The following is an 11,379-nucleotide window of genomic DNA, read 5'->3' on the forward strand; positions in this document are numbered from 1 at the left end:
AGCCAATCCCATCCACCGAGAGAGAAGATGTAGGACACCTCCCGATCCCATCCTCCGAGATATAGGCACGTCCACCAAACAAGCAACTCGTCCGGCCGCATTCCACATGCGCTGGCTAGACTAGAGGCCGTCGCCAAAGCTGGGGCACAGCCGGACAGGCACAAGCACTGCCAACGGCGTCCTACAGAGAGAGTTTTTTCTAGGGTTTTAATAATTTTTTTCTGTTTCGTCATTGGCTCTATTATTGTAAAAGAATTTGCACAAGTTTTGATTAAAAATCCGAATTCAGGCATGCAGTAATGGAAAATATATTACTTGTAGTTAAATTTCATTCCTTATAGCTAGGATGGGAAAAGTCCAATTCCTTTCAAGAAAATGTTTCAGATTTTATGTATATTTGGCTCAGTTGCAATAAGAAGGCATCCCCGGCCAGATAGCCACCAACTAGCTATTTACCAAAATATAACCATTCTGATTGCAATCAAACAATGCCCCTTTGTGCTAGTGTATGAAGAAAATAGAATTTCGTCTTTGGCTCTATTATTGCAAAAGAATTTGCACAAGTTTTGATTAAAAATCCAAATTAAGGCTTGCAGTAATGGAAAATATATTACTTGCAGTTACATTTTATTCCTTATAGCTAGGATGGGAAAAGTCCAATTCCTCTCAAGAAAATGTTTCAGATTTTATGTATACTTGGCTCATTTGCAATAAGAAAACATCCCCGCCCAGATAGCCACCAACTAGCTATTTACCAAAATATCACCATTCTGATTGCAATCAAACAATGCCCCTTTGTGCTAATGTATGAAGAAAATAGAATTTCTTCTTTGGCTCTATTATTGTAAAAGAATTTGCACAAGTTTAGACTAAAAATCCAAATTAAGGCCTGCAGTAATGGAAAATATATTACTTGCAGTTACATTTCATTCCTTATAGCTCGGGTGGGAAAAGTACAAATCCTTTCAAGAAAATGTTTCAGATTTTATGTATACTTGGCTCATTTGCAATAAGAATGCATCCCTGGCCAGATAGCCACCAACTAGCTATTTACCAAAATATCACCATTCTGATTGCAATCAAAATATGGCCCTTTGTGTTAGTGTATGAAGAAAATAGAATTTCGTCTTTGACTCTATTATTGTAAAAGAAATTGCACAAGTTTTGATTAAAAATCCAAATTAAGGCCTGCAGTAATGGAAAATATATTACTTGCAGTTACATTTCATTCCTTATAGCTAGGATGGGAAAAGTCCAATTCCTTTCAAGAAAATGTTTCAGATTTTATGTATACTTTGGCTCAGTTGCAATAAGAAGGCATCCCTGGCCAGATAGCCAGCAACTAGCTATTTACCAAAAGATCATCATTCTGATTGCAATCAAACAATGGCCCTTTTTGTTAGTCTATGATGAAAATAGAATTTAGTCTTTGGCTCCAGTATTGTAAAAGATTTTGCACAAGTTTTAATTAAAAGTCCAAATTAACGCCTGCAGTAATGGCAAATCCATTACTTGCACATTTCATTCCTTAGAGGATGGTAAATGTCCAATACCTTTCCAAAAAATGTTTCAGATTTTACGTATATTTGGCTTAGTAGCAATAAGAAGGCATCCCCAGATAGCCACGTACCAACTAGCTATTTCCAAAATTGATTGCATTCAAACAATGTCCCTTTGTTGGAGTTTTTGAGAAAAACATATAGCCATAAAAATATAACTGACACAAACATTATTTAATTTTGCTGGAAGAAACTTCTACTTCTAGGGAATTGGAAAGATACACAATGACTGGTTCTCAAATCTCAGTGAAGCTTTAGATATATATCTTCAATTTCATACTATTTTTTTGCTGAATAAAACAAAAAACAGAAACCTATTTTTGGCTGGTTTCTGGAAAAATTCAAGGAAAAGTAGAAAACAGAATAAAAAGAATACAATGATGATACCGTTAAGTGGATAAAAAGAATCGAATTTTGTGGCAACGGACTTCAATAAGATGATAACGTCGAAATGAAATATCGGTACGTATGCCACTAGCCAATAGTAATCACAATAGGAAAACGCAGTGGGGTCACAAAGCAGTGGAATGGCAGCGTCATATTCCTTGGTCCCCTTTTTCTTATTCCCGTCGAAACTAGAAGAACACAAAACCAGAAAAAAAAAAAAAATCCAAATCTGTCAAGTCAAGCCGCGCCGTGTCTTTTCATGTCAAGCCAAGCCAAATCATAAGGCCTAGCAGAAGCCCAAAAACATCGCTATGCGCGCCTGAGCAGTAGACTAATTTCCGCTACTTAGTTAGCTTAGTAGTTTCCAAAGAGCTGGAAATGCAGCTCATGGATATGGATACTGCATATCTCTATGGGGATCTTGCTTCATATATATATATATATATATATATATATATATATGAAAGTGCATGATGGCCTTACATTACCCAAGTCTAGTGACTCTAAACCACAGAGTGCGTTTGCAATTAGGTTGAAACGCTTACTTTACAGATTGAAACAATCCGGGCGGATGTGGTATACCCGTTTAAGTGACTACTTGATTGGGAAGGGATATAAGAACGATGAATTATGCCCATGCGTATTCATAAAGAAAACAAGTTTTGGATTTGCAATTGTAGCTGTATATGTCGATGATATGAACATAATAGGTACTCTTGATGAAATAAGAGAAACCGTGAGCTACTTGAAACCGAATTTGAGATAAAGGATCTTGGGAAAACTCTATTATGTCTAGGCCTTGAACTAGAACACCGAGTTTGTGGAATACTAATCCACCAGTCTGCGTATGTCCAAAAGATGCTCAGGCGATTTAACATGGATAAAGCGCATCTTGCTAGCACTCCCATGATCGGTCGAAGTTTGGATGCAAGGAAAGATCCATTTCGTCCAAAGGAAGATGACGAAGAGGTGTTGGGAGTTGAAATTCCCTATCTCAGTGCAATAGGCGCATTATTGTACTTAGTCTAGTGCACTCGACCGGACATTGCATTCTCAGTGAACTTATTAACTAGATTTAGCTCAGCGCCAATGCAGCGTCACTGGAATGGTATCAAGAACATTTTTCGATACCTAAAAGGAACCATTGACTTGAGACTGTTCTTTCCCTACAGAGAGTCAAGATGGAACTGCAATCTCTAAAGGAAATGTTGATAGCAAAAGCGCCACCCACTACACTGAAACCACAAATAATGTTTTGGTTGGTTTTGCTACTGCTGGGTACCTCTCTGACCCACATAAAAGTCGTTCCCAAATTGGTTATGTATTTACCATTGGCAACACGGTGATATCTTGGAGATCAACTAAGCAAACCCTTGTGGCTACCTCCACGAAGCATTCTGAGACCATTGCTTTACATGAGGCAGTTCATGAGTGTATATGGTTAAGAGCTATCATTACACATATTCGAGGGACTAGTGGTTTGAGTCCTACCACTAAAGAACCTACTTGCATTTATGAAGATAATACAGCTTGCATCGAATAGATGAAGCTAGGTTATATCAAGGGTGATAATACAAAACACATATCGCCAAAGCTTTCCTACAATCAGCAACAACAGGCTCTCCTCAAGATTCAACTGAATCAAGTAAGGTCTGAGGAGAATGTGGCAGATTTATTTACCAAATGATTGCCTAAGGCCATATTTGAGAAACATATGAAAAACATAGGAATGCGAAGACTTTCCAAGCTCCCTTGACTGATGTAAGGATCAGGGGGAGGTGTAGACTTCAGAGGGGTCTAACACACACATGTCGTCATAAAATGTAATAGGTGTATTGTGCTCTTTTCCTTCAACCAAGGTGTATTTTTCCCACAGGGTTTTTTTTTATTGTTACTTGGCAAGGATTTTAGTGAGGCAACAATTCATGCACCATTTCGTCTTTGACTTGGCACAAGGGGGAGTGTTAAAGGAAAAACACATTATGTGCATTCGTCAAAGTAACTGACGAAGAGGGAATTAGGGAATTAGCGGTTACCTCAATCATTCATTATTGTAATTGCTATTACCATTGTAATCTTCACCCTATATAAAGGGACTATCTAATGAAATGAGTAGACGAATTTCTCCAGCTTACTTTTACAATTTAGTCTTTGATTGGCTCTAACATGGTAAAAGATTTTACACAAGTTTTGATTAAAAATCCAAATTAAGGCCTGCAGTAATGGAAAATATATTACTTGCAGTTACATTTCATTCCTTATAGCTAGGATGGGAAAAGCCCAATTCCTTTGAAGAAAATGTTTAAGATTTTATGTATACTTGGCTCAGTAGCAATAAGAAGGCATCCCTGCCCAGATAGCTGATAGGAGCATAAAATGCGATAAATATAATGTGAAACCTTTATACTTTTCTTAGCTATTTCCTTTAAAAAGTCAGTTTTAACTTCGTTTTCTTTTTAGGTAGTTCGTGGAGTGATTCAAGAGAAATAAGAGCTGAAAGGGAGCAACGAAGCCATAGATCATGAAGTACTGATGCAGAGGACCAATTTTGGTCAACCATTTGGCCAGAAATTACAAGGGAAGTCCACGGAATTCATTGTGCAAAACAGTTGCTGCAAAGCAGAAAACTGCAGTTTCAGAATCAGCTTTCTGGGAACGGTTTTGAGGAGCAATTCTTGCACCCTTCCAGATGCACCTTTTCAGAAAGGGCCAGTAATCCTTGAATAAATGATGTTATACTTCAACTGCAGCTAAATAAAAGGTCAGAAGCGTCAACGAGGCAGTAGGAAATCAAAGTCGAAGTATGCTTCCCGATAAGGCAGAAACTGTCAGCTTTTCACGAAACTTTTTGGGAGATCTTTTCCGGCTATTTTCTTGGAGTTTTTCCAGAAGGTTATTGATCATTCTAGATGATATGATGTCATAGAGCACGTGGGAGTCAAGAACCATCCAGAAACTTGTCAAGAAGAAGTCGTTCCTTGTCCAAGAAGGAAGCTTCAGAGTCAGAAATTGAATCCTAGTCAAAACAGGACGGTTTTGCAGAATTCATCTTTGGACGGATTTCCAGGGCATTTTTGGAAGGTTATTGCTGCTGCAAATATGAAGGAGAGTCCTAGAATGATTCCTCAAGATTTTGGGAAGATTATTAAGGCTTGAAAATCATTTAATTATGTACCAAGTAGAGTAATCCTCAAGCAACTAAGAGAGGCTTTCAAAGCAGAATTAGAAAAGGAAACTTGGGGGTGCTCCACATATATATACAACAGCAGAACACGTTCCAAAAGACACCATCCTACAGCGCCATCTTCTGCTCCCAAACCCTAGCACACAAAGTCTAAAAATTCCCAAGTCTTCAAGAAGGAAATCCGTGCACATCACCATCCATCTCCATCAAGCTTCTGCCGTGACTTATCTTGAAGGAGTGCCTGCATATAAGGCTGCCTAAAAGTGAACTCGTGGCTCTCATACTCTCCTTTTTACGGTTTTTATTATCTTGTAATCTAATACTCATGTTTTTAATTATTGAATTTAAGACGATGTGTGGCTAGTTATTTTTGTTAGGGGCGAGGTTTGAAGCCCCAATTATGTAGAACATATGTTTGTTTAAATTTAGTTTCTTGATCTTTGGTGTGGATTGGTTGTTTATCTCTGATTGATTGAAAACTTTTACATGTGTTTGTTTTATGGTGGCCAACATAGGATTTATGCATGTAATTGGAGCTAGGTTTAGAAAATAATTCACCTAATCGTCTTGTTTTCTAATCCACAAGTATGCAAGGCTTTGAACAAAAGTTGATGTTTTAAACAACTAGAAGAGCATGCTAGGTAGGCGTTCCACACTAGACTGCAACTCTATAATCAATCGTTTCCATGAGATCTTAATGCGTCAAATATGTTAACACTATATGTGTTGTTGATAGGATAGCGTTCTATACCTTGATTGCATGTTTGATAGGCTTAGCTATTGTGCGTTCACGTAGACTAAGTAATTAGGGAAACATTAATAAGGGACATGATCTGCTCCGACTTGTTTCTTGGTTGATTTTTGTTCACACCTTGGTAATTGAAACTAGGTTAACTTAACATTGTTCGAAAGTAATTGGTGGTGGATTTCCGAGTCTCTAACGTCTTCTCCATATTGTTTTTCAACTTAAAATTGAAATTACTTTCTTATTTTCCTTTTATTTTTGTAGGAACATAAAAACCCCAAATCTGTTTCAACTTAGGATTGCAACGCACCCTTCTATCCCCATCTTGTCCTGCCATCTTTTTCCCTCTTTGACGTTTTTCTTTTTCTTAGTTTTGTTATTTGTTTGTGCTTTAGTTAGTTTTGTTTTGTTTTCTTTTCTGTGAATTATAAAGTTACCCTCAATCCCCGGCTTGAACGATCCCTGCTTACTCTATATTGCTAACGACTACATCTTGCAGGGTTAAGTTGAGCGTCTATTTTGGGCGTATCAATAGCCACCAACTAGCTATTTACCAAAATATCACCATTCTGATTGCAATCAAACAATGCCCCTTTGTGCTAGTGTATGAAGAAAATATAATCTTATCTTTGGCACTATTTTTTTTTTTTTTTTTTGAATAAAGGGCTTGTGCGGCTGCCCTGAAGTCTTGATTAATGAAACTGTCGAATACAAGGAGGGGGACATTAAGCCTACCCCTGATTATAATATGCATCTAGAGTATGTCCCGAAATAATATCAGAAATCTCTACAAAACTCATGTATTCTAACAAGCACCAACTAGCAAAGAGTGCACAATTGGCTACTCTATTTGCTTTGACATAGCAGTGACATAACAGAAAGATAACTTGATATGTAACACGATTTCAACATAGAATAATTACTAGATGCATAGCTTCCTCATTATGTTGCCGCCGGAGGATAGATCCAATGACACTTAGCTTCACCCTACCACTAGGCGGTAGTGACCATTTGACGAAGCAAGGAACTCGCCGCCTACCTAGAGCAGACAAGGCACTTTGAGTGCACACACAAGCACATAGCTTGACTAGCCCTACACAACTAATGTAGGGAATTATTGCTCGCATAAAGCGCAACATAACTAGAAAATGTAAATAAATAAAAATAGTAAATAACATATAACCTAAGACGAAAATGGCTCCAACCTAATCTTCAGCCCACCATGGGCCCTGTTAGCCAAGTAGCTACCCTCAAGTATAAGGGGTACAAGTAATAATATAGGGATTTAAGAAAGGTTGTCGAACCCACGAGGATTGGATTCCTTTCACTAGCTAGGGTGTGAACCTAAGGAGAGCTAGAATATGCAAATGTACAATCACAAACCTAAATTCACAAGGAGATCTAGGTTCATGGTGAGTATGTGCAAGATGGAGTAGTGATTTGTTTTTGGTTTTTTTTGAAGATAGTTTTGAATTGAAAACAACTAGATGCTCAAATGTAAACTAAATTACTCTAAACTAAACTAGTGATATAATGGATGAAGTTAGGGGTTGGATTGTTTACCACTAACCTCCCTTGTAAATATTGAAGTTCAAATACAAGTGATGCTATTCTAATTTCCCAATTACCCTCTTTGCATCCGGATAAGACTACAAAGGCTTAAACTCCTTTAATGTTATCAATTTCAACCGGATAAGTCTAGAATTAACTACCTAAGAACAAATCCTATTACCGGTTAAGTCTCAATTCATTGTTCCTAGATGCATAAAGTTTTGAGTTTAGATAATCATGCAAGCAAACCAATCCTAGATCTAGGTGATTTTAACTCACAACCTTCACATGCACATAGAGGATGCTATCATGCTATTAATGTTCAACCTTCACATGCACATAGTTAAGTTTGAATGAATGCATTCACTTTTTGAATTAGCATATGAAGATGAAAATCATAAATAACATCAAATGCAAATTAAAACATCAATTCATACAAGTTTGGCTAGGGCTTTCAACCCTAGCCCTAACAAAGTAACTACTCACTCATAGTCATACAAATTGGCATCAAATCTATAAAGTAAATCAAGGTAAATTAAAGAGTTAAGGGAAGAAAGAACTAGTTGAAGCTTGACAAATCAATGGGTAGCTTCTCCTTCATTTTTCTCCTTCAATGCTCCTTGAATCCTCCTTGATAGTGGAATGGATGGATGATGAACGTCTTGATGGTGATGATGAATGGAATGGTAATGAAGATATGATGCTCCTTTGGCTAACTTTGAGTGGTAGTGATGGAGTTTATGGTGGTGGAAGATGGTAGTTGTGGTGGTGATGATGGAGGAGATGGAGTAGATTGGATATTGTGGGTTTGGATTTTGGGAGGTGGATATAGAGGTTTTATGAAGGAGATGAACAGAGAAAGAAGATGTAATGGGGTGTCATGGGTGATGTTGAGAGTGAGAAGAGAAGGTGTTTATATAGGGAAGAAAAAGAAGAGTGAAATAAAAATAATGAAATAAAAATAATGAAAGTGGTTTGTAAAATATGGAAAAGATGGAGTAATGATAAAATGAAAGCAAGGCATGAAGGTGCAGAAATATGGAAGTGATGATGGAGTAGAAAAATATATCCAAGGAAAAAGAGAAAAGCATCTAGTTTTCTTCATGTGGGTAGGAATATGTTGAACTATTTTTTTAGGTCACTTTCTACCCCTTTATTCCTTCAATTATTTCTCCACCAAGACTTCAGAATGGGCCTCCGATTTCTTCATATCAAATGTTCCTCTATGAGTGTAGATCATTGTGTCAAATTTTCAGAATTTATTTCTGTTTGGCTCCAATTTTGCTGCAGCTGGTCAACAGTCTCTTTTCTGCGCGGGCGTGCCAGCACCGTTCGGGTGCGGTCGTCGGGGGTGTCCCTTGACCTGACTTCTTTCAAGCAATTGTGGACGAGGAGAGCACCAACCTCGTCATGGGGATTCTTTCTGCCTCGTGGTGAGGACTTTTGCTGAGCTTCTTGAAAATCACAATCGATACTCGATGTTGTAGATCGAGCAGAGCGAGAACCACCGGGAAGTGAGGAGAACTTGCTAAAGCGTGACTTTAACTTGGCTGGGTTTCTAGGGCGTTACCCTTGCTTGGCTGGTTCTGTAACCGTTGTGGTCGCGGCACTACCGTCGGCTCCCGAGGAGACTAGGACCGAAGCACGTTGACAGAGGGTTTGGTGGCACTGAAAGTCGGCTTCTGAGAAGACTAGGACTAGGAGTGTGATCACCGCTAAGAGAAAGAGAAGGAGAGGAGTTGACCTTAGAGAGGTTTGCTCTAGAGAGAACTTAGATCATCTTAGAGATGTTGTTGTTGTGTTGTGAATGTGTGATTTAGAATGAGAAGAGAAGGTGTTTATATAGGGAAGAAAAAGAAGAGTGAAATGATGAGTGGAAGAAAAATAATGAAAGTGGAATATGAAAGTGATTTGTAAAATATGGAAAAGATAGAGAAATGATGAAATGAAAGCAAGGCATGAAGGTGCAACAACATGGAAGTGATGATGATCTATTAAAGAGATTGTCTTGAAAAATATATCCAAGGAAAAGAAGAAAAGCATCTAGCTTTCTTCATGTGGGTAGGAAACATGAACATGTGAATATTGAGCTGGTTTTAGGTCAGTTTCTGCCCCTTTATTCCTTCAATTATTTCTCCAACAAGCATTCGAAATTTCACTATGACCTCTTCATAAAAAATGTTCCATTATGAGTTTAGATCACCCTGGCAAAATTTCAGAATTTTTGGTATAGTGGTTGGGCCGAAAACGCTGCTGGACCTCTTACAGGTCCAGTTTTCCAGTTTTGCTTCTGCAAAAGATTGGACTGATTGTTTGAAGGCCTTCCACTCAAAAACATCTCTGGCACTCTTCATAAGAAATGATCCTTGGGCTGTCTAGAATGGATCTGGAAAGTTTCAGCACATTTCGATTTCATTTGGTTAGTCTGCCACCCCTCCTTCCTTGTCTAGCTCGGTTTTTTCCTAGCCGAAGTAGGAAAATATGCTAAAGTTGACTTGTCATACTTCCATAGTAGGCTTTATTTAGCCTCTAAATATATATTTCGAGCTTGTCGACAATATATAGCTTGAGCCACTGACATTGGCTCAATTTCTCCAAGACACGCCTTGTCAGGCCAAAATGTTTATTTTGGGTCCAAACATTGCCCCCCAGACCTCGAAGTCAAAGGTCCTCGTCTTGACTAAAGAGGTCTTGAATCAGCACTCCTCTTATAATGTCGTTGCTCCAAAGCCACTTGTATTGGCTTGACTAAAATTACTTGAACAGTAGCCTCTCTCCCTCTTAATTATACATAGTGAGCATACATATATTAATCGCCAGTCTTCCTTCGCGAACCATCCTTTGCGAGGCCATGTAATTAAAACCACTTCGCTGCCAACAATTCGCAACCCAGCTTTCGCCACAATTATTGGCAAAAATATTGATTTGACCTCCTCCACTGCTAATACCGTACTAGGCATATTAAATGCCTCCTGTATATGTGCCCAAACCAATACCAATGGCCTCTTAAGTATATTAGCAAGTTCCAGCCACTATTAGGCAAGAACACAATTTTTTGCATCCTCCGCGACGCACAAATTTGAAACTCTTTTTGTATTTTTGTATTTTTGTATTTTTGTATTTTTTTTTTTTTTTTTTTTAAATAAGACATTGTGAATCAAGGTTTAGACATGCGGCCCAAGTATAGTCGTCTAGACACAAATTTTCTTTCAAATCCTTTGGGCAACCTTACTGAAATGGCCAGGTGGGGGAGGGCGAACAAGAGAGGCAGAATCCATTTTGGCATGAGCTACTCCCACATAGTGGTTTAGGCCCATTTGCACGCACTTCTGGATTCAAGAACCTGTCATGAACGTTGTCCCCTTTCTAGACACCATTTCACATAGGCTATACTTACTAAGATGAGAAAGGTCATAAGTGTGAAGACAGTTCAACAAGTGTTAATAAAAGCCGCCCTTAACCTTAAGGGACCTGAACTAGGCACCAATAAGGAGTTTAGGCCAATATTAACAAAAGAGACTTCACCTATTCCGTTATGATTCACAAATGACGAAAATAAAAATCCTGTCAACTGAAAATTGACAGGAAATTTAAAAACAAAGAAAGAAGTTAGCAACACTATATTTGGCTAACCTCCAGAAGGCCACGGGGGAGGCCATCTATGCTTCACTCCAAGCTCCGATGTATCAAAATTTGTAGGGTAAAAATCCCTCCTATGAGAGCTTGTAGAAAAAGAACAAAGATACTTCTCGTTGAAGAATTTGGAGGAATTTGGCTCGTGAGAGGGGTATTCTTGCCCCCCAAGTATCTTTGTTGGTTGACGAGGCATGATCTTCATTTGCAATTTGGGAGATGACGGTGTCCCAAGATCGGCTTTGTCGCCAACTGTCGCCAACTTCTCTTGATCAAAGGGATGATCATGGGTCATATCTTGCCCCCCATGCATCTGATCA

This window comes from Rosa rugosa, chromosome 6 (genome assembly GCF_958449725.1).
Source record: "Rosa rugosa chromosome 6, drRosRugo1.1, whole genome shotgun sequence".
In the NCBI taxonomy this organism is placed as follows: domain Eukaryota; kingdom Viridiplantae; phylum Streptophyta; class Magnoliopsida; order Rosales; family Rosaceae; genus Rosa; species Rosa rugosa.